A 26,766-nucleotide genomic window follows, 5' to 3' on the forward strand; every position below is an offset into this window, starting at 1 on the left:
GTAGAGCTGTTTGGTGTTAGCTGGTTATTTTCAGCTGGTAAATCAAAATAAACAAAGCTAAAATGCATAACATGCTTCTCTAATATAACTTTTTCAGATACACAGTTGCTATGGTTGCCATTAAGATCCTATTCAATCACCAATGGGAGGGGAGAGGGTCCAAGTGATTGTGAATGGGAGAGAGTAGGTGGATCGATAAGGCAATCTGTTAAGATGTGAACCCACACTGTGAAAAAGTCTGAGAAACTTTTTTAGGTTAGACAGTTCTTAGTTTTCCTTAGAAACAAGATGAAAAAGTTCTCATTATGAAATTTCACAATGGCTCTGCCACACAGGTAACAATGTAACCAGGAATATTGTGGTATTTGCATATGAAATATACACAATTTTTATTACTGGAGTTAAGTTTATGGTCTATTGTAAGTGCCACCTTTATAAAAGTAAAAGTATTTTAATGATTCATTCAGTCATGTCTCTGGCTCAGTTCTTACCACTCTGACCAGGGTGGTTTGGGTCCCCAATCAGAAATTATATTCATATGCAGTTGCAACACTATGGAGGTGATGAAACATTAAACTAGAATCTATTTAAGATCATATCCATGGACTGCCTAAGAGAAATTTAGAGAGACAAGGTGGGTGAGGTAATATCTTTTATTGGACCAACTTCTTTTGGTCAGAGAGAGAAGAAAGTTAAAAAACCAAAGAGGTTATTTGAAAAGAGATGTGGGAATAACCACAATGTCCAGGCCAATGTTCTCTCACTCAGTAAAGCTGGTGTGCTCATGTATTTGATTACACATTTGCTGACTTAATCAGTAATTGATTCAAATTATTGGCTAAAGTATGGCAGAAAAGATTATAAATGAGACAGGAGACACCTAGGTTAGAAGACAATAGAGGAACATGGAGAGGAAAAAAAGAAAATTAAATTAAGATGAACCAAGAGGGAAGCTTATTGGGTTTATAAAGCAACCTTTATCCAGAAGCCCGAATCACTCTCCAAATGTTGTCTTTACTGAAACTACTTATATGCTTAAATTTAAGCATGTTCTTATGTACTTTGCTTGATCAGGACTTAGAGTCAAGGGATGGCAATAAAACCCTGGAGGCCTAGAGTTATTCCCAATCATCTGTTGTCACAGTACTATGGGAAGGCTAACAGTAACATGATAGCTAAAGTTTGAAAGGTGATATATATATATATATATATATATATATATATATATATATATATATAATATAAAGCAGCTACACAATCGAGTTTCAAATTTTCTGGTTTACTCCAAATGACTTTAAGGCAACCTTAAAACCATGAAATTTTCTCCTTTGGTTCTGAATTGGGGTATCTCTTCAGTTTACAAGTATCTTCTACTCTGCCTCACTCCAAAAATAGATTGGACCACTAATGGTGGTGCTTACACTTGTCAGTAGCAATATTTCCAGGGCAGATAGTCTTGTTTAAAATTAATTTCTTTTCTGCTAATATTCTCTAATATTTGCTTAAAATTTTGCTGTTTAGGCAAACATTCCTGACATTAACTTCACTCACCAGAACATCTGAGAAGAACAAACAAAAAAGAGATGTAAAGCCAAACAAACCCATATTTTTTTTAATTACTTAAGCTAATATTTTAAGAAGATTTTCTGAGATTATTCACTCAGCTCTGCCTGTGTGTGTGGCAGAGTGCTAGGAAGTGCAGTTTGAATACAGGAACTAGCAATCCATAATATTAACAGAGAAATGGTTTTCCAATTTTCTTTTATTAAGTTCAGTGTCCTTGGTCTACAGCTGGACTAAATGATTTCTTGCATTATTAGAGGGTCAGTTGTTCTCTTGGTCAGCAACTTCTGTGATCTTTGGTTAGTATAGCACACAGAATGGTTCCTAAATGGTTCATGAAAGGTTCCCACTTGGTTATGCAGATCATGAGATGACTAACCAGATTCTTATTTGCTATGTTATTATATTTTATTTGCAATGGGAGGCGGTGTTGTCTGGTGGTTAGACCACTGGACTGGGTTGCTGGGCACCTGGGGCAAGTCACTTAATCTTTCTCTGCCTTGGTTTCCCTATCTGTAAATGAAGATAAGACCTTCTTTGTAAAGTACTTTGAGCTCCACTGATAAGGGCTAGGATTATAATAATTACCAGTATCATTATCCAACAGAAAACTAGCTAGTATTGCATCAGGCAAATTCAAAGCAATGGGCCTGGAGCATCTTAGTTATTAACCCACAAAGCCTCGTATACTGTAGGTAATAAGCAAGTATTCATGTCTACAATTGCCAGTATATTTCTAAATGCAACCCTTGTTGGGGATTTTACCATTACAGTTTCATTGCACTCCCTCAATTGCACTTGCAATGTTAGGCTTTGGTCCAAACTACTTTGAAAAAATACTTCTTTTCTATTTCAAAACAACCCTATACCCATTTTGTTTGTTTGTTTGTTTTTCATTGCACTCTAGAGTAATCAATCTGAGGATGAAGTAGTGTCTTTCTAAAGGAGATCGAGGAACTGGGCAAATATGTTGACTGGGTATTCCATTTGGATATATTTCAGGACATCACACATTTGTGCTATACCTTCTGTTCCTGAGGGGCTGAGCAAGTGATACAACCATCAAACAGGCTTCTGATATCTTAGTCAATGGGAGAAAAATATTATCTCCAAACATGCTACTAAATTTATGGTTCATTGGAAAGTGACAGATGGATGAAAGAGTGGATAAAAATTATGTAGAATGTGCATCATTACAGGAATTTATAGCATTTCAACTTGTGTACATAAATTCAAGAAATGCTTCTGTACATAAATGATCCAGTTGCTAATCTTGAATCATAAAGTATTCTTGTTAAGGCATGCCCATAGATGGGAACAGATAAAATTCTAATTGGTGTAACAATGTGCTCATTTTTTCAACTAAGTTTTAAAATGCCTTTACGTAAAACATGCTGCTTTATTGTTGCTTTTATCTTTTAAGTTCAATAATGTACACAATTTTATGTATTTATTTTTGTAGTTTACTTTTAATACTGCCTATAAGAAAGAAGGAGAAGGAAGAAGCTGACAGTATTGTGAAACTGACTTGAAAGTTAGTCTTTCAAATGACTGGTCTTGTCATTGATAAATCCTTTTTTTTCTTATCCACTCTCTGATGCATTTCACGGTAATTTGGAATAAGTTTCAAAAGTTTTACAATAATAAATACAGCTCTGCTAAAAGCATACATTATACAAGCAATAATTTAAAACTACTCATGACATCAATTATATTTTGTCATGATGAAATATATAACACATTATACTTGATCAGCACAATGAAAAGAGACATTCCAGAATCGTAAAGGTGGAAATCAAAATGGCTTTTCCTCTGCCTAATGGCTTTAATTGCAGGATACAATAGAATAAGTTTGCTCCTTTTATTTAAAATTTCATTTTATCAACTGTCTATAACCTGTCACATGATGCCCAGTGCATGACAGTTATATCATCCCATCCCGTTCCACCTCAACAGATTTGTGACAATATACTGCCTGATTGGTTTTTGTTTTTTTTTAGTTCTCACTCCAGAAATTTGTACATTCTGCATACTGCAGCTTTACTGAATGCTCTCTAAACTCCATTATGAACAAGAATCAGTCACCTGTATAGATACTGTGCTGTGATTTATAAACAATTATACAGCAGTGACCTCATGGTAAAAACACAGCTATCCTAATATATGCATTATGGTAACGGATTAGGTGTTGTTGTATTGAATGTCTGTATATATACAGAATGTGTGTGTGTGTGTGTGTGTGTGTAACATCGACAGATCACAGTAGTCAGCAGGTGAGATTGAACCTGGGGCTTCTGGAGCTTAGTGCATGAGCCTCTACTGCATGAGCTAAAAGCCACATACCTGTTTGCTAAGGCTATAGCAGACTCATTAATCTCTAAATGGTCTCGGTGCCACTACATGAGACAGAGCACCACACCCAGGAGGTGTGTGGGTTATATGCACATGCATTGTGTTCATATTTTGGAAAGTGCTGGGCTCTACTCCCTGCGCACACTTGAGGAATTTTCACTATATGTATGCATACAACTAACATAGATGTGCGCACACACTTCTGAAAATGCATATGACGTGTGTACTGTGTATCCTATACTATAATGCAGAAATCTAACTTAATAAAACACTAAGGGTTGAATTACCTTATGGCTGCCCTGGGTGGGTGTGCTGGAGCTGAGGGAGAGGGCAAAGGGAGGCCTCTTCTTCTCTAGCATACACATACAATGGGCAATCATAAGTAAAACAGATGCACTATAGGGTAGGGTTTAGGGTAATTCATTCTACTGGGTAATATTTTCAAAAGTTTCTGAATCACTTAGGAATTTAAAATACACTTTCAAAATGCCTAAAATCACTTTGGCACCTAAGTTGCATTGACTTTCAAAGTCAGGTGGACTGAGGCTCATCAGTGGCTTAGGCACTTTTAATAATGTTAGCCACTGGCTATACAAGTCATCCCCATGGATGGGGTATTTGGGTGGCAGCAAAGCCCGGCCTCCTCCCAATCCAATTTGGGTAGCTCCATTGGAGAACATTCTGGCTTTTGCAAATGCTAATCTATCATGCCTCTGCAGCATCTGTGGAGGAAGAGTACTTTTCAATGTCACAATGCCTCCAGGCGCTGGCTTGCAGGAAGTGCACCCTCTCCTTTTTCCTAGCTACACTCTCGCCACCGTGATCCATAAATGAGCCTCAGAAGAACACAGTTAAGAACACAGTTAAAAACACAGAAAATGGTATAACAGACACTGACAGATACAGTTACGCAGCTGGACCAATTGCTCTCCAAGATGTGAGCTATTAGAGCACTTTCATCACTGTTACAGTGCTGTGGCTGTGAAGGAGTGGGGACCAGCATAGCACAGTGATACATTGTATAATATGAGAACAGATAGAAAATAATATCAAACAGAGGAGAATGAAATCAGTTCCATAGCAGAATACATGGTAGGAATAAACAAGGCAATAAACTTCCTGGCTATGTGGTTATGAAAGAGTAAACAAGATAGTGTCCTAAATGTGTTATCTATGACTCAGGTCTCAATCAAATGGTATAGATATTAGTTCTGTAATAAGGTTACAGGCATGCCAAAAGACATTTTTTGAGACCAGTTACCATGAGTACAGAGATATTTTGTAATGCGATGAAGAAATATAAAATGTAAACTAATGTCAACTAGAAGAAATGCAATTAGTTTGGCATCCACAAAATGGGGATATTATACAAGGCAATAGTCTTGAGATGTGTATGGCCTTTAATCTTTGTCAAATCCTGTGTTGCCAATATTTCCCTTGTAGGACTGGAAATAATCAAAATCAATGGAAAGCCATAGTGACTCTTAAAAATACATTTGTTCCCAGGTATATGAATAATAATCATCAATTCTCAGGATGTATAATTACTTTTTTGAGTGGGAGATAGCAAAAGGTTCATCTAACAAGTTTGCAGAGAACAACTTAATTACAGCTTTTCCTTCAGAGAAACAGTCACAATGGCATTAATTGACCACAGTGATTGAACTTATTACATAAGCTTAGCCAGTCAGGGAACCTGGAACCCTGGAATGGAAATTGACCAATCCCAAGTAACCCAGAATGAAACTTGAATATGCAACACAAAAACATCTATAATATTTTTCATGAGCATCCAGAGAGGGGAAAAATTCCATAATCAACTTCAGCAATGTGATGACTAACACAAAAACTTGATTTACCCCAGGGTGAAGCTGGCCTAGTGCATTGGTGAATCAAGTCCTACATTTTTGCTATATCATTCTAGACTTGAAAAGGTGGACATGTTCATTTTTCCTTTTGGATTCACTAGAAATATTTTTCCACAATTCTGATATATAACTGAAAGCCAAGATCCCATCTCTGTGAACATTATGGCATAGGCAACCATACATATATTTTGGGTCACAATTTATCTTAAAGTTCCATTTATGTATTGTTTTAAAAGTTTTAATAAATGATAGATGCTTTAATAAATTATTAATCGGTTGTTATAGAGAGTGACAGGTCACATGTTTGCTTTATTACTAACTTACAATAATTAATAACACTTTCTACCAATGTGCTTATATCCATCTCTAGTACATGGTACTCCTGTCTGTAACATGCTTATTACATGTATTAATAAGTTATTAAGTTAAGGTTTATTTCAGAAATTATGTATAAAGAATTAAAGTGTGACCAAATTTTATGTGTTGGGTCCACCTCTCATATAAATCATATAGAATCTTACTTCATCTGCTGTCCTCATGAAACCAAATTTGATGTCAACTTGCACACTATTCATTTTAGTTAGAATATAGTTTGTCAAATATATAAAATAAAAAAATCCTATATATAGGATAGTACATAGCACAGGCAGCAAATGCCATTAAGTATAGGAAATGCCTAAAATGCTGCATTAATTTCAAATAGTAAATATCAACATTGTAATGTCTACTGTATAGAATAGTTGGAGAAGTATGTTTTTGTTTATAAAAAAAACAAACCTGCATGACTGTATTGACTTTACTGCACTAATTACTATATTTTGACTATATATATGGTAGTGAGGTATTGGTATTACACTGTAGTAAATATATATTTCTGAATGCACCCCTGGTCTAGACCAGTGTTGGGCATCCTGTGGCCCATGGGCCGCATGCGGCCTGTCAGGGCAATCTGCTGGTGGGCCTCCAGACTGTTTGTTTACATTTGTACAGCAGTTCGCAGCTCCCAGTGGCCACGGTTCGCCGTTTCCAGCCAATGGGAGCTGCAGGAAGCGGCAGCCGGCATGTCCCTGCGGCCCGCACCACTTCCCGCAGCAGATTACCCTGACGGGCTGCAGGTTGCCCACCACTGGTCTAGATCTCTTTCATTTCTATTAGCAGTGGACTTTACATAGCATTACAGTGTACTGAGCAGAACTTCTATATTTCAAGAATAATAGAAACCTGATGCAGTGTCAACTGAAGTCAATGGTAGCCCTTCCATTACTTCAGTGGGCTTTGAATTTGTCCCCTAATGAACAAACAGTGTTTTAGAATAACATATAGAACTTTTGTTATGTTTAAACATCAGCATCCTGGGAATTTTTTTTCTTTTTTTCTTTTTTTACTAAAAAAAATGTTTTTAAATGGTTTGAGGCCATTATGGTGCAGGTTCCAAGTGCCAATTTTGAGGCTAACATAAAACTTTTCTTTTTTTATTCTTGATGAAACAAAGCCAAGGGTGGAACTAACAAATTTCAATGTGCTTGCTCACTGGTCCATTTTTGTAGAAAGAAGCGGTGCTTCTAAAGAGCTAAGACAAATTTTCAATCAGGCTTCAGTGCATTTCACCTTTAAGGGGGCACACATTTTACCCACACAGCTGCCCCAAATTTTGTTATGCCTGCAAATTACTTTTGAGTACAAATAGATAACTACCTGATATGGGACCAATCTAACTAGTTTTGGTTCTTGTGCTCCTCAAAAGGTAGTCTGGGTTTTGGAAAATAACCCTAATCTATTTTTTCATCTAGTTCTATATGCAGAATAACTTGATTGAACTAACCTCGTTATCTCTAGACAGATGCTTGCTTATATATACCTGCCCCTGGAAATTTCCACTACATGCATCCGACGAAGTGGGTATTCACCCACGAAAGCTCATGCTCCAATACGTCTGTTAGTCTATAAGGTGCGCTTTGTCGCTTGGTATAAAAGAGAGTCACCTCCTCAGTAAATCAGCATTATGCTAACTGGAGCTAAGAGTGCTCTGGACCTCTGCAAAACAGGCTGCTTACTGAGGCACCTCTTTATGTATTTAGATATCTAACTTGAGGTGTCTTTGCTTGAAAATGTCCATGTATAAAATGTTGACAGGATATTTTTCTGTATTTTGCTGCGCTTTCAAAACTCTCAAATAGTGTATAGCATTACTGGCAATTCAGCTAAGTGTTTTGTTTTTCACAGTGACTATGAAAGCTACACTACTCCCTGGAGTGTCTTTCTCTGACCTTTTTGTTTTCATCTCTTGCTACCTTCTTACATGCTTTATTTTACTGTGGCCTGTCAGACACACCAACACACACTGTACAAATTACATTACTATTGTCCTTGAAGCCTAGAGAGAAACAATTCACAAACTACTACTTGGGGGGAGGAATGATAACTGTATACAAGTATTTGAAAGAAGTACAGACCAAGGAGGAAGAAAAATTGTTTAGAGTGCTATAAAAAATTCTGACAAAGAGTGATGGGATGAAATTGAGCAAAGGAGAATAGAGTCTGAACATAGGAAACTTTCTCTAACAGTGAGTTCCAGTAGACTGTGAAGTCATTGCCCATGGGACTTGGTATAAACCCCATTGCTTGAATAATTTAAAATTAGAGAAGTGTCCAAACCCCAAATTTGGATCTAGACTCCAAACACTCAAAATGGGGAGGATTTGGATCTAGGGTACTGGTTTAAAAACATATCTCTGATTAACAGTGGAATGCACAAAGCATAGAATATATATTGTAAGGAAGAGTACTGGACTGGCTCCTCAAAGGTGGATAAATTTATGTCCTAGGCCTTTCCATCAGTAACTGCTATGATGTTTTCCCCCTACCCTGCTTATGATGCTGCTCATGGACGTACACTTCCCTCTCCCCTTTACCTCCTAAAATAGCTTGACACATTTTCACTGGGCTTTTAATTCCCTTTTGTGACAGTCACTATCCCTAACACTTTAAAACCATTTCTCTTTTTAATATGAATTTTTCCTTTCAGCTAATGGACAAAATTCTGTGTTGAAGTAAATACATACCTACTACCACATTAGCTCCAATGGGATTGCATGCAGTACAAGTAAGCACATAACCGTCGTCTGTCTCCAATTTTTTTGTTAGCATACTCTTGCCCCGTTGGTTTGAGTAGTGAGCTAATATTCTGAGCCTTTCCTGGTTCTTCCTGTTAGGATGAAAAGGCTCAACAGGAGCACTTATCCTGTCAACATAGCTACTGCCTCTTGGGAAGGTGAAACCTATGCCAAGGAGAGAAGCTCTTCTATCAGCCTAGGTAGCACCTTCACTAAGCCCTACAGTGGCACAACTACAAGTGTAGACAAGCCCTTACGATCTTAATGACCTTTTTAAATTCCAGTGGCTGATACCAAATTATTATATCCAGAGTGCATTACATATTTGCATGAGCATTCTCGGACATTCCTGTGGTCCATACAACTTATTTCCATTTCTTAATCACTGCCACAATATCTTTGTTTTTACAGCAACGTTTTAAAATATCTTTCTACACTACAAAGTTTTGACCCTAAAAGGCAGCCTTTGTCGACAAAACAGTGGATGCGTACACACTGCAATGCAACTTCTGACAGCAGAAATGCCCTGTTTTGGTGACAAAATCAAACCAACCCAATGAGAGACATAAAGTTTTTTGTGCAAAATTTTTGTCGACAATGTGCAAGTGTAGACACTACACTTGATTTTATCTCTTCGGTTGGTCTCAGGTGGTGTCCCACAATGCCCATTGTGACTGCTCTGGTCAGCAGTTTGAATCCCACTGCCCTGCAGTCAGGTAAACAGCCATTCACCCCTCCCCTTTAGAAGCCCTGGGAATTTTTGAAATGCCATTTCCTGTTTGCTCGGTGTGGAGAGGTCTCATCACATCTTTCCAGGTGACCATGGCAGGTTATCGCAGCAAACGCTCTCCCACTTGGACCACTGTGGAGCTGCTGGATCTACTCAGTAAATGGGGAGAGGAGGCTGTGCAGTCCCAGCTTAAGCTGTAGGAATTTTGATACTTACGGGCAGATTTCTCAAGGCTTAGGTGAAAAGGGCTATGATTGGGACATGCAGCAGTGCAGAGCAAAGATAAAGGAGCTGAGGCAGGCGTACCATACGGCGAGGGAGGCAAACTCACTCTGGTGCTGTACCTAAGGTTCTTTAAGGAGATGGATGCTATTCTCAGTGGCAACCCCAACTCCACCGCCAAGAGCCCCATGGATACTTCGGCAGGCCTGGAGGCGGTGGAAAGATAAAGTCACCAATGAAGAGGTGGAGTCAGATGACAATGTGGAGCTCCTGGCAGGGTCACCCGGTGGGCAGGCAGACAGGGACTGTTCACCACTGCGGAGGTGTCTAGCCATTCTCAGCAGTTGCTCTCCAGGGAGCAAGAGGCAGGAGAGGAGACATTTGGTAAGTGGCTGTGGTTTGTGTAGTGCGGAGGTGCATTCAGGGTATAGAAATGTACAAGGCTGGCTGTATTTCTGTGTGTTGGACATTTCCTTGTGCAGCTAATGAGTAGGTGGAACAGGGTGTTGATGTACGCTGAGGTCTCACAGGATTCCTCCAGAGAGATCTCTAGGAAAGTTTCCTGGAGGTACTCGGTAATCTTCTGCTGAAGATTCCTTGGCGGAGCTGCTTTGTTCCTTGCCCCATTGTAGGAAATTTTCCTGCGCCATTTGGCAATCAATTTGGCAGAAACAAAGTGGTGCACAAGCGAGTAGCATAGGTTCCAGGGTGAAGGCACAAGCATGTAGTAGATGCACCCTTGTTTCCGTGCTTACCCTCAGCAGTGAGGTATCTGCTACAATGACCCCTGCCTGTGGAAAAGTGTGGGAGAATTTTAGAATTTTTTCGCTAGTTGGCTGTACTACAACCTTTGCAAAGTGCTCTTTTCTCCATTTAGCGCGCACCCCCACTCCTCCAGGCAACACTCACTCTGCTTTGAGTGTTCGCAGAGATGTGTGCTTTCCAAGGTCGGTGAAAAAGTGATTGTTATGTTACCAGAGGTGTATTTGACTGAAATGTTTCAATGCAGCATGTGAATTTAAGAATCATGCTTCTGTGCATTTTCTTCTGCTTCGCCAGATGTGGCCTTCAGGAACACCCCACAAACACCAGCCGAGCATCCCCATCAGATAATAAAGCATCCAAGATGGAGCAAAGAAGACACATTCTGGGAGATACTGCACTTTTCCAATACAGAGAAAAGAGAATGCAAGGAGAGGAAGGAAGCCAAAAGGCAGTACAGAAAAGAAAATCAGGAATAAGACGCTACTGAGTGGATGATTAAAGTCATGGTGGAGCAAACACAGATGCTGGAGTTCTTAATAATGCTGCAGACTGAGCAGATGCGTGCCCACCCTCCCCTACAGCACATTCAGAACTCTTCTCCATGTCCCCCCAAACTCTGCCCACACAGTCCTTTCCGCTTTCCGGGACGTCTCGGTTTCCCCTTCACTCTAGCTCCTCGGACAACTTTCAAAATGATAGCTAGACCTACACACAGCTCTGAAAGTCTGCCCTTCCCTGGTCCCTCCTCTCCTGCCAAGCATCTTTGTGTGTGTTGGTATTGTTTCTTGTGCAATAAAAGCAAAGTTTTTGAATGGTAACTCATCTTTATTTGTTTCCTACAAATTGAGATAGCAGGCATTACCAATACCTACACAGGCAGTTTAATCATTTGCGTACTGGAATGTAAAGCCCCAGATGTCACCGTTGCTTCCTAGGATGTAACATTGCAGCACCAATCACAGAGATATACATTACTGATTCTCACTTTCAAAGTGTTGCCTCAAAGCCTCTCTGATTTGAATTGCCCCTCTCTGGGCCCCTCTGATAGCCCTGGTATCTGGCTGCTTAAAATCAGAGCACCTCTAAGCAAACCTTTCCCCTTAGCTTCACAAAGATTATGCGGTGTACAACACATGACTATGACTGTGGGAATATTATCCTCATTGAGGTCTCACCTGCCATAAAGGCATCGCCAGCATGCCTTCAATCTGCCAAAGGCACATTCCACTGTCATCCGGCACCTACTCAGCCTGTTGCTGAACTGCTCCTTACTGCTGTCCAGGTTTCCTGTGTAAGGTTTCATGAGCCACGGCTGCAAGGGGTACACTGGGTCTCCCAGGATCACTATTTGCATTTCAACATCTCACTGTAATCTTCTGGTATGGAAAGAAAGTCCCCACTTGTAGCTTTCTATACAGGCTGGTGTTCTTGAAGATGCATGCATCATGCACCTTTCTGGACCACCTGGGTTGATGTCAGTGAAACACCCACAGTGATCCACAAGTGCCTGTGGCACCATGGAGAAGTACCCCTTCCTACTGATGTACTCTGTCACATGGTGGTCTGATGCCAAAACTGGAATATGTGTGTCATCTATCACCCCTCCATAGTTAGGGAAACCCATTTCTGCAAAGCAGTCTACTATTTCACATACATTTCCCAGAGTTATGGTCCTTCATAGAAGGGTGTGATTAATTGCCCTGCACACTTGCATTAGTGCAGCCCGAATAGTCAACTTCCTGACTCCAAATTGATTTGCGACTGACGAGTGGCAGTGTGGAGTCACCAGCTTCCACACAGCGATTGCCATACTCTTCTCTACCAAGAGGGCAGCTTTCATTGTGGTGTCCTTGCACCACAGTGCTGGGGTGAGCGCCACATACAATTCCAGGAAGGTGGCTTTCTGAATCTGAAAGTTGTATAGCTACTGCTCATCATCCCACACCTGCATGATGATATGATCCCACCATTCAGTGCTTGTTTCCTGAGCCCAAAAGCAATGATCCACCCTCTGCAGCTGTTCTGTGAATGCCAAAAACAATCTAAAGTTGCTCCTATCTATATCACATCATGTTAGGCAACTGGGAGTCTTCTTCAGTTAGGAACTTTGCGATTAACTGCATTGCCATCTGCAATGTCTTCATTACAGTTAACAGAGCACAGGAGAGCAGTGCGAGATCCATCCCATATCACAGAGATGTCGGGGTGCACAGCAAAGAAAAGTCATTGAAAAATGCAGTGAAAGAAAGCCAAAAGCTGATGGAATGCTGGGGCAGAAAGCAATGCATCATGGGACATTGAGCCTGGTCCCAAGATGCACCGTGATCCACTCTGGCTTCCCACAAGCCCTAGTGGCAGAAGGTGTCTAGCTGGACTGTGGGATAGGTACCCACAATGCACTGCTTACACTGTCGATGCTAATGCCTCTGCTGACACAGGGAGTGAGTGTGAACATGCAATACTGATTTTTATTATAGCGCTTTTTGAGTGTCAACAAATCTGTAGTGTAGACAAAGCCCTAATGTGGGTATTCACCCATGAAAGCTTATGCTCCAATACTTGTGTTAGTCTGTAAGGTGCCACAGGACTTTGTCACTTTTAACAGATCCAGACTAATATGGCTACCCCTCTGATACTTAACATAGTGGTTACTGTTGACTGATGTAAGACAAGAGGGTGATAACTTTGTGATGTCTGAGATGAGTACAGTTAAGAAATGAGAGCAGCTTCAATAGCTGTGTTTGCCATGTTCTCTTTTTGGCCTGTATTTGAAATAATTCAGCACCTGTTTAATTTCAGGCAAGTGCACTGTTGATGTCATGCTTAAATTTAAACATGTACTTAAAGTGCTTTGCTGAAATGGGATGGACCTAAGCATGAGTTTTTTAAATGCTTTTCTAAACTGGGGCCTTAAAGAGGAAACTCAAGCACTTGGCAAATTATTTTTTTTCTCCTTATATTTAATTAGCTCACCAGTGTTTTCACACTCACCTCTCTCTCTCTCTCTCTCTCTCTCTCTCTAATTTTCCTCTCCATTTTACAATTCCTTTCCATTAGTTTCTCACCCACTTTCTCTTCTTCAATAGCATTATGTAGCTTTTACACTTAATGTGCTCCATCGTATCTCCACTAGGGTGACCAGATGTCCTGATTTTATAGGGACAGTCCCGATATTTGGGGCTTTGTCTTGTATAGGCACCTATTACCCCCAACCCCCGTCCCAATTTTTCACACTTGCTGTCTGATCACCCTAATCTCCACAGTGATGGAGATAGGGAGGGAGCAGGAATTCCCTTGGTACTTTTAAGGGCTCTAAAGAAATAATCTTTAAATATTGGGGGCTTTACACTGAATAATGTATAAAAAGTGATCATTGAGGCACAGGCTGGAAGGCTTTTGTTTCCTATGCCACTTGTGGTTTCCACTATCTTTTATGTTGTCAGGAAGGATGCCGTCTCCTTTGAATGAAATGATGTGCAACATTTAAAATACAGATCAGTTGGCTCTGTTACTTTTATACAGCACTCATGAGTGACATGAACATGCTGATATCTGGAGTGTTTCCCAGGTAGGCAGATATTATAGGAGGGTCTGTGGCTCACTGCAGGTAATTTGCCGGCTGTCTCATTTCTGAATCTTTGTCAAATCCAGATGCTGTATTACTGCTTGCAAAATATGATGGTGCTGTAATTGCTGAGTGATTTCTAATACACATAAAACTATTCCCGCCACCTTGCTCTTTTGTGTGCTAATTATTCTCTATATTGAGCGTTCTGTGATGGGACTACAGAGTTTACTTTTTCTTGAAGCCTGATTGATATTAATCCTATTTAAATAGGGAAGTGTGTAAATACACATTTTGGCGGGGACTTATGTCCTATAAGTTTGTAAGAATACAGTCAGATAGCCCTTGGCAGATCACTATCTGAACCCTGGCTATATTACACACAAATTAGAAATGGTAAATAAGAAAATGCAAAACCATTGATAAATTCCATGCCAAGAAAAAATTGCAGAAATAGTTCAGTACAAATTATGTGAATGCTTTTGACATCCTTTCAAAATATTGTTGAATCAAATACTTTTATGGTCAAAGCATCTGCACCATTTCCTTTTCCTCTAGCATAGCCCATGCAAATAATTAAAAAAAGAAAAAACATTTATGGGGAAAATAACTAGTTTTACAGTAATGTCTACATGAAAAAAAAAGCATTTGAAAAATAGTTCTGTAAAGATGCCACAGGGAGAAGCTGTTACAATTCTGCTGTTTATAAAAGACATTTTTACTCTAAGGATGCTCCAAAGAACTGCTCCCCCCACCAATTCTCAATGTGAATTTCAAAAGTTGCAAGCTCCAAAATGGATGTATTGTTTTTCAGGCTTACATCAAGGTTAATGCAATACAGCCTGGTATTCAAATGTTTTCCTCTTTATTTAAAATAACAACATTTTGTAGCACTTTTATCTTCAAAATGCTTTACAAGCCTTAACTAATTAATACACAGGGTACCCTGAATTTCTGCCTGCACTGTACTGGCATAGATGTGGAAGTGAAGAAAGGGATAAAGGGAATTTGAATATAGAGATCTTAGTTTTGTCTCTAGGAATAGAGAGCAAGAGTCAGGCTAACAAAGTCAGGCTGACACTGACTCCAATAACACGAGACTTGAAGGCGGGGATTGTGTGAGGCGAGTGGGAAAGAACTGTAAGATTGTTTTGACCTTGTATTTGATAAGGATGGAATGCAGAAATTAATGAGAAAAGTGAGATCAGGAAGGAATATACATAACAAAATGCAGCTGTTGCTTATTATTATACATAACCAAAAGGTCTAAAAGCTTGCTCTAATTGTTTATTTTATTATTGAGTGTACCTGCCCCTGTGTACTCTCCCGAGCATTTGCAATTGCTGGAAAATAAAGCTGTCTCTGGCTTGTTGCTTTAAACTCAGAACTTTTTTTTCTCCAACATAAGGAAGTGAAATGACTTGGCCAAGTAGAGGGAATGTGGGATGGTAGTGAGTCTTGCCCACATGCTCAGGGTTTAACTGATCGCCATATTTGGGGTTGGGAAGGAATTTTCCTCCAGGGCAGGCAGAGGCCCTGGAGGTTTTTTGCCTTCCTCTGCAGTGTGGGGCATGGGTCACTTGCTGGAGGATTCTCTGCACCTTGAGGTCTTTAAACCACGACTTGAGGACTTCAGTAACTCAGACATAGGTTAAGGGTTTGTGACAGGAGTGGGCGGGTGAGATTCTGTGGCCTGCGTTGTGCAGGAGGTCAGACTAGATGATCATAATGGTCCCTTCTGACCTTAAAGTCTATGAGTCTATGAGAGGGAATAGAATCAGAGCAGGTAGTCTGTTTTTCCCACAAGTACCTTCACACATTCTCCCTTATTTCTGCAAACACGTGAAAAAATTTCCCATCCAAATTTTTAAGGCCATCACCTCATCCTCTTTTGAATTCTTCCTTAAAACAACATAAACAAGATTGAAGGCCACCTTCAATTAATAATAATAATAAGTAGAATACCTACCTCTTTTCAGCTACAGCTCTCAAAGTCCTTACAAGTGGGTCAGTATCATGACTATCAAGACTATTAATTTATGCAAACTCTCCCATCTTTACTGTTTCTTTGCCCCTCAACATCCCCACTAGCCTCTTTATCCGTCTGTTGCACCTAGAGTGTGAGCATTCTGGGCAGAGACTGTCTTTGGGCTTTGTACCCTGATTCCTAACTGGGGCCACCAAGTGCTACCACTACCACAATATATGATGCTAGTTCACTTAGGCCCTGCCTACTCTGCACCACTTTGGCTGTACTAGACTTTTTCCTTAAAATTTCCCACTGTTCCAATTACTAGTGTAGCTCCACCTGTTGTAGCAATGGGAGGAGCATTGCATTCATGTAAACAAGAGCTGTAGCTAGTGACCTCCTGACATATTTAGGTGGTGTGTAAATGCTAGTAGCTGCTGGCACGTTTTGACACTGGCACTCCCACGGTTCCTTGCACCAGTGCTAGCAAATGTTGGAATTTTTTAGAAAAAAAGCTAAACATTGATAAAGCCCTAGATAAAGCACTGTACTTGGATTGTGACAGTCTCATCTGACCTTGTACCAAAAAAAAAAAGTTGAGTTACTTCCACACTGGAGGGATTTTGTTTGTTATTTCCCAGTCACGGTCCTAGTTCATCATGTAGACTAAGCTGCTGCTCATCTTGGAGAGCCTGTTGCAAAAGTAATGAGATTAAGTGGCTGTTCCCAAAGGTAGAATTTAAAACCTAGTTATGGAAATAGCAAACAAGAGACAGGCCAAGCAAGGATCTGATGCAGAAAGACATCTTTTTTTATAAGATCTTTGAATGATAATGTAACAGAACTGGTTGCTTCCTGCTAATGTGCCAGTCATAGTAATTAAGCAATATGCAATTCAGTTGGACAATTAGTTCATTTGCTAAATGGTGGGACTAGGGAAAGAGCTTGAGGTGCTGTTCAGAGTGCTTTTCCCTAAGGAAACTCGTATGTTTTCATAGAAGCTTTGTGTTCTTGCCACTTAAATGGTAATTACTTAAGTTTGAGTCCCAGATAGACTGACATCTTGAAACTTTGGACTAGAGGAAAAATAAATAATAAAGGGAAGTGTGTTTTTAAATGGTGATTTTACTAGACACCTTTATTTCATTGTGTGTTTCAACAATTGTTTCATATATTCAGGGCTTTCTAAAGAGGGTCACTTTACAATGTATGCATGAAGGCTAAATCATTTGTTCTTAAATCTCTGTATAGGTTATTACAGACTCACCCATCCCCTGTTGGAAATGGTTTTTATGTATTTCTGCCAATAATGGCATATACTTTTTTGCCATGGATTTAAATTGTTTTATATCTGTCTAGAATTGTTAGCTCAGGATTTAATCATAATTGGGTTGGCTTTATTTATTGCTTTACATTTGCTGTGATTACTTGTCATGGGAGCTTAACGAGTTTGTGATCTGTTGAAATAAGCCCAACACCTTATGCAAACTAGGTAATGTGGCACGCTTTAAAAAATAACAACTAAATGTTTCAAGTATCTAAGTGTAATGCTAGCAAACTGCCTTTATACTGTCACACTCCTGCTACTTTATAATTTCAGTAATAAAGACGATGCAATTGAGAATCCTGCCTCCTGTTACCTACTCCAGTTTAGCTAGAGGTTACTTTATCATTCCAATTGGACACAGATGTTTAGGATTGACTCTATATTGACATGTAACAAAGTTGATGGCTGCAATATGACATAAGCCTCTAGACTGCAGATGGATGGAGCCATTATGTTTTCATCACAATAGGTGAGAGTCTGGGACTGAGTGGGAGTAAGAGATGCAGGGAGAGGGTTAGAAGCTGGCATCTGGAGCAAAGAGAGAGAAACAATCAAATTAGGAGACCAATCAGACGACACTGTACAGACCACTGGGAGGTGGGGGAAGGGAAAGGCTAGCAATTCAATAAGGGTATGCAAAAGAAACAGAGGCAGAGACAGAGGTGAGGGGGGAAAAGAGTGAGCAAGGAAATGAGCATGGTGATGCGTCTTGGAGCAGAGAATGTTTCCTTTACTGATGCCTGAAAAGCGGAAGAGAGAGAGAACCAAGGGCAAGCAGCGTCACCCAGGATTTTAACTTGAGTAACATTTAAACTGGAAGCACCAGTCAGAGATATTCAGGGGTGCTAATCATTTTTACTTATTTTTTCCAAGCCATAAGATCTGAAGGAATCAATATTTTGTTCTTTGTATCTTCTCTAAATTCTTCTGAAAATCATCGGACATGTTTCATAACATCTGTGACCAGTTTTGCAATGCCCAGCTGGCTTTCGCAGTCCTCCTAGTGCGCACACACCACCCCAGAAAGATGACTCTGACATTACTTTATAGTAGAAAAGGGTTGAACACTGCTTATTATTAACAACTCCGGCCTGCCCTCTCCTACACCCCAAAATGCAGAGCAGTACATTAATCTCACAACCCTACTAAGGCCCAGTCTTTCAAGTGAGCCAAAATCTCTTGCCCATACAGAACTCCATTGTCTTCAATGGGGCATGATGAGAGCTCATTGCAGGATCAGGACCTAAGTACCAAGTTCTGCATGCACTTATATGTGCAAGTAGTCCCATTGTAGCAAATGGGATTACTCATGTGAGTAAGGATTTATGGGGTCAAATCCTATGTTAAAAAGATGCTTCCAGTGATTTTCTAACCAGCTTGTCCGTCCATTCTCTGCTATTTGAATAACATTCTCTAGAAGGCACTTGGTTATGTTCTCTTCCATGCAGACTATAATTAGGATTAGCTGAATTGTTTTACTTAATTTTACAGTAGGTCTTGTGTACAGCACTTATATCTTAAATATAATTAACATTGTATTGCTCCCATTAGTGTTTTTAAGCACTTAAAATGTACCATAATGGCCATAGCTAAAGTTGTCATTAAAAGGCCATGGATATTTATTATGCTCATAAAGTAGATACTTTGCTGCAGAAAAAATATATAGTTGGGTCCGTTTAGAAAGCAGTAACAGAAAGCAGCATTAGTTATGGCACCCTTGGGATTAAAGGATTGCTTTAAATTGATCCCATTCTTATTCCATTCAGAAGTCAATAGGGAAGTCTAAAAGCAGGTGACAAATCACTTGCATTGCACAGCATAATTCTGATTAGCTGAGTTACATTTTTTTAAACCACTAGTTGTTTCTGTAGATGCTCAACATTATATCGTGTTTTCTGTATTTTGACTTAATTGCTGAATATTTCATAATTTAGTTTTATTATATTTCATCTTACTTGCTTTGTTGTTTTTAGGCCATTATAAAATGAAAATCATTTTATAACCTCATCATCATTATACTTTGGGAAAGAGTCCAGATGTGTTATTAATACACTGATATTGCAAAATTATTTTGCTTCCACTCTTATGAAGTATCTTTTCTCATGGCCACTGCTTCTCTTTCTCCCTCTCAGTGATTGCACTATACAGAGACTTCATCCATCGCATTTTTACATATGCAATAATGTGCAGCTCCCTCACTTTCATTGTTACTTCCCTACATAAGAAGTTAATCGTTCTTGCCAACCTCAAGTCGGGATATGTTTTAGTCACAGTCCAACTGTTGGAAAAAAACATGAACCGGTTATAGCAGTAAACAGTTATCACTGAAATGAGATAACAATTTAATGGTCTGGCATGATTAATCTCCTACATAAATTCTTTATGACATAGAATTGAAAGATAATGTTATGAATGTATAATGGAAAATCAACAGAATGTCTCCCCTTTTGATTTGTTTCTAAGGAAACAGGCCTTGCAATCAGGCCTTTCATAATGATCAGGGAGTCATAAAAGTACCATATACTGTCCTTCATGAATTAAAATTCCAAAGGTAAATTCATATGTATTTTTGGCCTTAATGCCAATTATGCATGCACGAGGTTAGTCCAGTTAATAGCATCCACTTTCATTTTTGTGATCCAAGGCCAGCATTTCCAGATGTGGGTTTCTAAATTCAGGTACTGCCATCTAAAGCTAGACATCTAAATAAGTGACCTAATCTTTCTAAATGCTAAGTACCCACGGCTCTTGCTGACTTCAAGGGTAGAAGTCAGTGTTCGACATCTCTGAAAATCAGGCCACTTAGTTTTAAATTCCCAAATATGGATTTAATCCATTGATTTTCAAAAATAGGAGTCTGACATTAGGATCCTAAAATCATATGGAAACACTTTAAAAAGTGCCCACAATTTAAAAAGTGAATTTGATCTGAAATCAGTAGAAGCTATTTAGTACCTAGAATTTTTGAAAATCATAACCCTTTTTTAGGTGTCTGTATATATATTATGAAGCTTATGTTTAGATTCATATTTTTTAAAATCTAGGGCCAGGTGCCCAATATATGCAGCAAAGTTTGAAAATATTTTCCCCCGTTCATATAATTATATATGCATTTTTCATGACTTTGTATAACTTTGAAAAGCTTCATGGAAAGTATAGTTGATATTCCAATGTATCGCCTCTTATCTTTTCCAAACATTTAATTATTTTGTTTTAATAGAATGTGTGGACCATTTGGAGTAAAGAATTGCAATATGTATAATGAGAAATATTCAAGCTGGGTTGTAAACTAATGGCAGAATAGTATATCTATTAATGATTATTGAGCCCATGCATGCAATAAAGTTTTTATTAAAGAGTTAATGTTGTACATTATGTACTATTTCTCTTAGCCAGGAGTCATGCTGTCTGGAATAGCTCATGACTGTGAGTGGCTACTTCAGGGCAGACTGTCAAAAAAAAAAATGGCAGACACCCCAAATTGATGGTATGTTCTATAATTAGATTTCACCAAGTCAGTAACAACTGTGAACTCCTGGATCACTATACCAGTATTACCATGGAGTTGGAGACAGTCTCCTTGGACTCTCGAGTCTATCTTGCCACCCAGACAAACTGGACTTTGTGATAAAAGGTCTCTTAAAGCTAAAATCACACTACATTGGTTTTCTCTCAGACCCAAGAGACCAGTTCCTTACCCCAGATTAATTGGTACTCCAGATCTGCCACAAAAGATGATGCTGGCAGCCAATTCTATAGTAGTGTAGTAGTAGTATAGTAAACTAATTATAGGTTTATTAGAGAGGAAAAGAGAGTTATTGAGAGATTAAGGCAGGTAAAATATACGTACAGGTGAGCCACAGTCTATAATTCCAAATGGTAGCGAAGATGTAGTAATTTGCCAGTTCCCCCAAGAGTCTCTTGGGGCTACCCAGAATAACTCAAGCAGCCAGTATGTCCCTTGGCACGCGCCGCTTCCAGCAGCTCCCACTGGCCTGGAGCAGTGAACCGCAGGCAGTGGGAGCCGCGATCGGCTGGACCTGTGGATGCAGCAGGTAAACAAACTGTCCTGGCCTGCCAGGGGCTTTCCCTACACAAGCAGTGTCCCAAGTTTGGGAAACACTGACTCGGGAATCTCCATCTTCTCATTCAGTTATTCTGCCCTGTTAGAATCCAAACAGTCCAAAGATAAAGGATCTTCCTTTGAATCCATATTTATATATTCTCACAGAAGACAGTCTCTCTACCCCCATGGACACTTCCTTTGAGGACTATGAGTGAGGAAAGCACTTAGCTTTCTGACCTCCAATCATCCTGCATAATGGCCACTTGCTTTGAAATGAGCATTTTTTGTTAAATTCCTTAAGTCCTTCATTAGCATTTCACAAGATTTCTTTGATAGATTATTTAGTTTCAGGGGTATACACAATTGTACATGTTTGCTATTACATGATAACAGGAACAGATAAGTGAAAACAGTACAAATAACATTCCACTAGTATTCATGAAGTTTAAACATCTGAATACACACGTATAAATTAAACACTTTGATCTCTACGAACACACAAGTGAATTAACCTGAATACATCTGGCCAGCCAGCATTTCACCAGGTCAAAGTTATTAGTGCATAAATCCTCAATGTATATATCCAAAAATAAGGTATTTAATATGTTAGTCTATTTTGGTATCAAGTTTCCTACTATCAGTTGGGAAGAAATGGCTGTGGGTAAAAGCAAGAATAAGGCTTCAAAAACTCCTAAAACTGTATTATAAGCTGGGATCTGCAATGTCTTGGGATTCACTGTTATAGGTTCTGTAAAATTTCCTATTTCAAAAATATTTTCTATAAACTAGGGCTGTCAAGCAATTAAATAAATTAATCACAATTAAGCGCACAATTTAAAAAATCATGATTAATCGTGTGATTAATTGTGCTGCTAAACAATAATAGAATAATATGTATTTAAATATTTTTGGATATTTTCCACATTTTCAAATATTAATTTCAATTACAACACAGAATACAAAGTGTACAGTGCTCACTTTATATTTATTTTTATTGCAAATACTGGCATTATTAAAAAACAGAATAGTATTTATTCAATTCACCTAATACAAGTACTGTAGTGCAATCTCTTTATCCTTAAAGTTGAACTTACAAATGTAGCGTCATGTACAAAAAATAACTGCATTCAAAAATAAACCAAAGTAAAACTTTAGAGCCTACAAGTTCACTCAATCCTACTTCAGCCAATCGCTCAGACAAACAAGTTTGATTACATTTGCAGGAGAAAATGCCGCCTGCTTCTTGTTTACAATGTCACCTGAAAGTGAGAACAGGCATTTGCATGGCAATGTCATAGCTGTCATTGCAAGATATTTACGTGCCAGATGCACTAAAGATTCATGTGTCCCTTCATGGTTCAATCACTATTCCAGAGGACATGCTGAAATCAATATATTTGAAAATGTAGAAAAACATCAAAAAATATTTAATACATTTCAATTGGTATTCTATAGTTTAACAGTGTGATTAAAATTGTGATTAATCACGATTAATTTTTTGGAGTTAATCACCTGAGTTTACTGCGATTAATTGACAGGCGTATTATAAACATAAATATTTTTTTCATAAAGTATCGCTGTGTATTGTGGTGCAATTTACAAGTGTAATGGTGCCTGTGGCCATGTGCCTCTTCCATAACTCATTGTACTCAATGGAAAGCCCTTCCAGCCAGGGGCGGCTCTAGGTATTTTGCCGCCCCAAGCATGGCAGGCAGGCTGCCTTTGGCGGCTTGCTTGCGGGAGGTCCCCGGTCCCGCGGATTCGGCGGCATGCCTGCAGAAGGCCCGCTGAAGCCGCGGGACCAGCGGACCCTCCGCAGGCATGCCGCCGAAGGCAACCTGCCTGCCGCCCTCGCAGCGACCGGCATAGCGCCTCCCGTGGCTTGCCGCCCCAGACACGTGCTTGGCGTGCTGGTGCCTGGAGCAGCCCCTGCTTCCAGCCATGGGCTTTGCAGCAAGCTCCAGGAGCACCAGTCTGGCATGTTTGTTATTTCATAGTGCTCGGTCTGCTTTATCCTTTGCTACTAAAGTTCTCTGCTCTGCCTGATGCATGTGTATTGCTCAGAGTTCCAGGTGCTGATAAGGAAGGGCTGCTGATGTAGATATTCTTCATAAAGGCTTGATGAAATGTTCACAGCAAAGCATTTCTTTTTTGAAATTTGCTTGATTTCAGGTTTGTAAAATGTCCACAGAATCAGATTGATTTTTAAGAATTTTGAATGGTAGGATTTGTTTTATATTGGTATCACTGAAAATTTTCACATGACAGTTTTCAGTTTTGATGGGGTGGATTATTTATAATTGATCATATTGCATTTGTTCTAGTTCCGTTATTAGCTGAGCAAAACCCTGTGAGATTAGAAGCAGTCGTTGGGACTTCTCAGCCAGCACAACTGCATTTTATGACCCCTCTCTGAGCCTGATAGGAGCAAAAGCTTGAGAAGAAATGTCAGTGCATGCCATATGACTTATTTGTGTTGCAGTGCAGGACAAGTTGCCCAGGGTGCAATCTGGACTGTTGAACAGCTGTCTCCCCTTGATCCTGTAGCCTGGGGTGGCTTCTACAGAGCTTTACTGTCAGAACATCTACTCCTGGCCTGTTCACACAGCCTTCAGCAAGCAAAATCAGTCCCAGCTATGTCACATGAATGCTCTGACCAGTCACTCATGAATTACATACAGGGCAAAAGCTGCAAATTCCTAGTCCCAGCCTTGTCCCCCAAAATGTGCATCTTACGCTGCTCAGCACCCTCCTGAAGAATACAAATTCATAGACTGCCATTTCATCAAAGGAAAATGATATAAACCAGCCTTGTTATCCCAAATAGTGTTTCCCCGCACACTTTAACACAAACACATTGGTTAAAGAAAAACAAGATAAGTTTATTAACTACAGACATAGATTGTAAATGATTACAAGTAATGATGCATAAAAGTCAGGATTGGTTACAAAAGAAATAAAAGACAAAACAAGCTACTATCTAACTTAACTAGCTAACTGAACTTAAAAGCAAAAGGTTTTGTTTAACCATATGCTACAGCAGACTGTACTAGCTGAAAACCCTTCCAGACAGGACCACCAGCCGTCCCCCAGTTGCTTATGCTTTCTTTGTCTTTCAAGCATGGTTGCTGCCATGAGTAGAGATGAGGGGAGAGAGAGGCAAGTTTGAGGCCACTGTTTCATTCTTAAACCACTTGCCCTGTGATGAAATAAAAATTCATTATTCATTATTCACACCTTTTCCCTGCCAGAAAATGGTCACTTAAGCTGGTGATAGCCCTTTAGCACCTAGATGGAGTGCCAGTGTGTCTCTGTCTCTGAAAACTGATTTGGGCCTGCTTTTCTTAACCTTGGAGCATGTTATAACAATATCATACAATTGAGCGTGGTAACTTCACATACAATGTTTCCACACACATTTTACCAGGACATTGATGTTCAGCAGATTATGACTTTTCAAATGATACTCTGTACAAAATTTATCATAGTCTTGTAAAGTGGTGAACATAATGATATAGACTGTCACACCGCTGTGAGCCATTTAGGGGCACAATCTTGAGAAGAAGTGTCAGTGCATGCCGTATTATTTATTTATTTGTGTTGCAGTGCAGAACAAGTAGTGTGGCCTACTGAATAGGGTACTGGAATGGAACTAAGGACACCTAGGATGTCATTCCCCACTCTGTCACTGGCCTTATGGGTGACCTTCAACAAGTCATTTCACCTCTCTGTGTCCCCGTCTGTAACAAAGGAACAATGATACTGACCTATTTTGTAAAGTGCCTTGAGATTCACTGTTGAAAAGTTGTGTATAAGAGCTGGATGGTATTACTGCAATAGCACCTAGAGGTCTCAATAGAGATCAGGGGCCCTGTGATGGGGTGTCCACCCCACACACAGCCTGAAGGGGTTAAGGTAGCTAGGTGGACCAGTTAACCACCTAGGCTGCACCTAAAGGAGGATCCAGGAAGCAAGGACTAATTAGGACAGGAACAGGAGGGGTCCTGAAAAAAGAATAGTACCTGAGAACAGAAGGTGGCTTCACTTTACTCTCAGAGTGAGAGAAAGTAAGATAGGAAGTAGCTCGGGATACAGCTGTAAGGGATAGGACTGTGCAGACCTTAACTGCTTGTTTTAAGGTCCCTGGACTGGAACCTATTGTAGAGGGTGGGCCTGGGTTCACCTACCAACCACTGGGGAAGTGGCACTGTTAAGGGGCCATGAAAGAGAAGACTGCTGGGGACAGTGGATTCCTGAGAGACATGCACACAATTTCTCTGGAAGAGGAAAACCACATTGACCTGGCTGGAGGGCCAAGCCATGAAGCAGGAGAGGGCAAGACTGAGACAGTGACAGAGTGCAATTGCAAGAAGGGGCATTAGCCAGACACATCTAATCCCAGACATGGCCAGAACCAGGCCCCACTACAGGTGAGTAGAGCATCCGGCGACAGGCCTCCTGTGAGAGGTTCTATATAAATTCAGAGTGGGAGACAGTCTCTTCCCCAAAGAGCTTACTATCTAAATAAAAAGAACAAATAGTGGGAAGGGAAATGGAGACACAGAGAGATGAAGCTACTTGCCCAAGGTCCCTGTGCAGATCCAGGAAGAGAGCCTAGCTATTCTGATGCCCAATTCAGTACCCCATTCACTAGACTGTGCTGTCTCTCTCCTCTGTGCAGCTCAGTACTACTTCCTGATGTAGTATAGGGAGACAGCTGTGTATCACATCCACCATAGATCATCCAATTTTCAAAGGATGCAGTGGCCCTTTTAAAACACTATAGAAGGTAGTAGTAATCCACCAAAGACCCCAGAAGAGTCAACAAGCTAGCTATTTATTGCTACAAGAAGATAACTGTTAAAGTAAATGAACTTTATCAGGGCAGGGACAGCCAGAGGGTCTGTTAGATGCAGTGGATTTTGTGGGGACACAGGGTGGACTTCCTCCACCTGAGCTCAGATGAATTTTGTAAACATGCAAACCACATGAATAAATTTGAGATTCTCCCATCAATGTTCATGTTTGTTTATTTATAGACCATAAACCAGATACTTGGTCCTGCTATAGCACCAATCCAGTGGTGTGAAGGGCCATAAGATTAGCTTAACTAGCCAGTTGAGGAGAAATCCCCATCTAGTTTAGGGTAGGTGTAAGTGATATATAGTGGGTGTGGCAGGGCAACAGGAGACAGGACAAGTGCTCTCTTAGGCCTGGTCCACACTA

General features: G+C 39.9%; 1 long non-coding RNA gene across 1 annotated transcript in view; it reads left to right on the top strand.

Annotated features, from left to right (window-relative positions):
* Window positions 1-11,365, top strand: part of LOC120400678 — a 66,477-nt gene extending 55,112 nt beyond the window's left edge. Inside the window, exon 4 of the long non-coding RNA XR_005595971.1 lies at window positions 10,908-11,365. This is a non-coding gene — a long non-coding RNA (uncharacterized LOC120400678). The remainder of the gene's footprint in view (window positions 1-10,907) is intronic.
* Window positions 11,366-26,766: the final 15,401 nt, after the last annotated feature.

Source organism: Mauremys reevesii, linkage group 1, assembly GCF_016161935.1.
Source record: "Mauremys reevesii isolate NIE-2019 linkage group 1, ASM1616193v1, whole genome shotgun sequence".
NCBI classification, from domain to species: domain Eukaryota; kingdom Metazoa; phylum Chordata; order Testudines; family Geoemydidae; genus Mauremys; species Mauremys reevesii.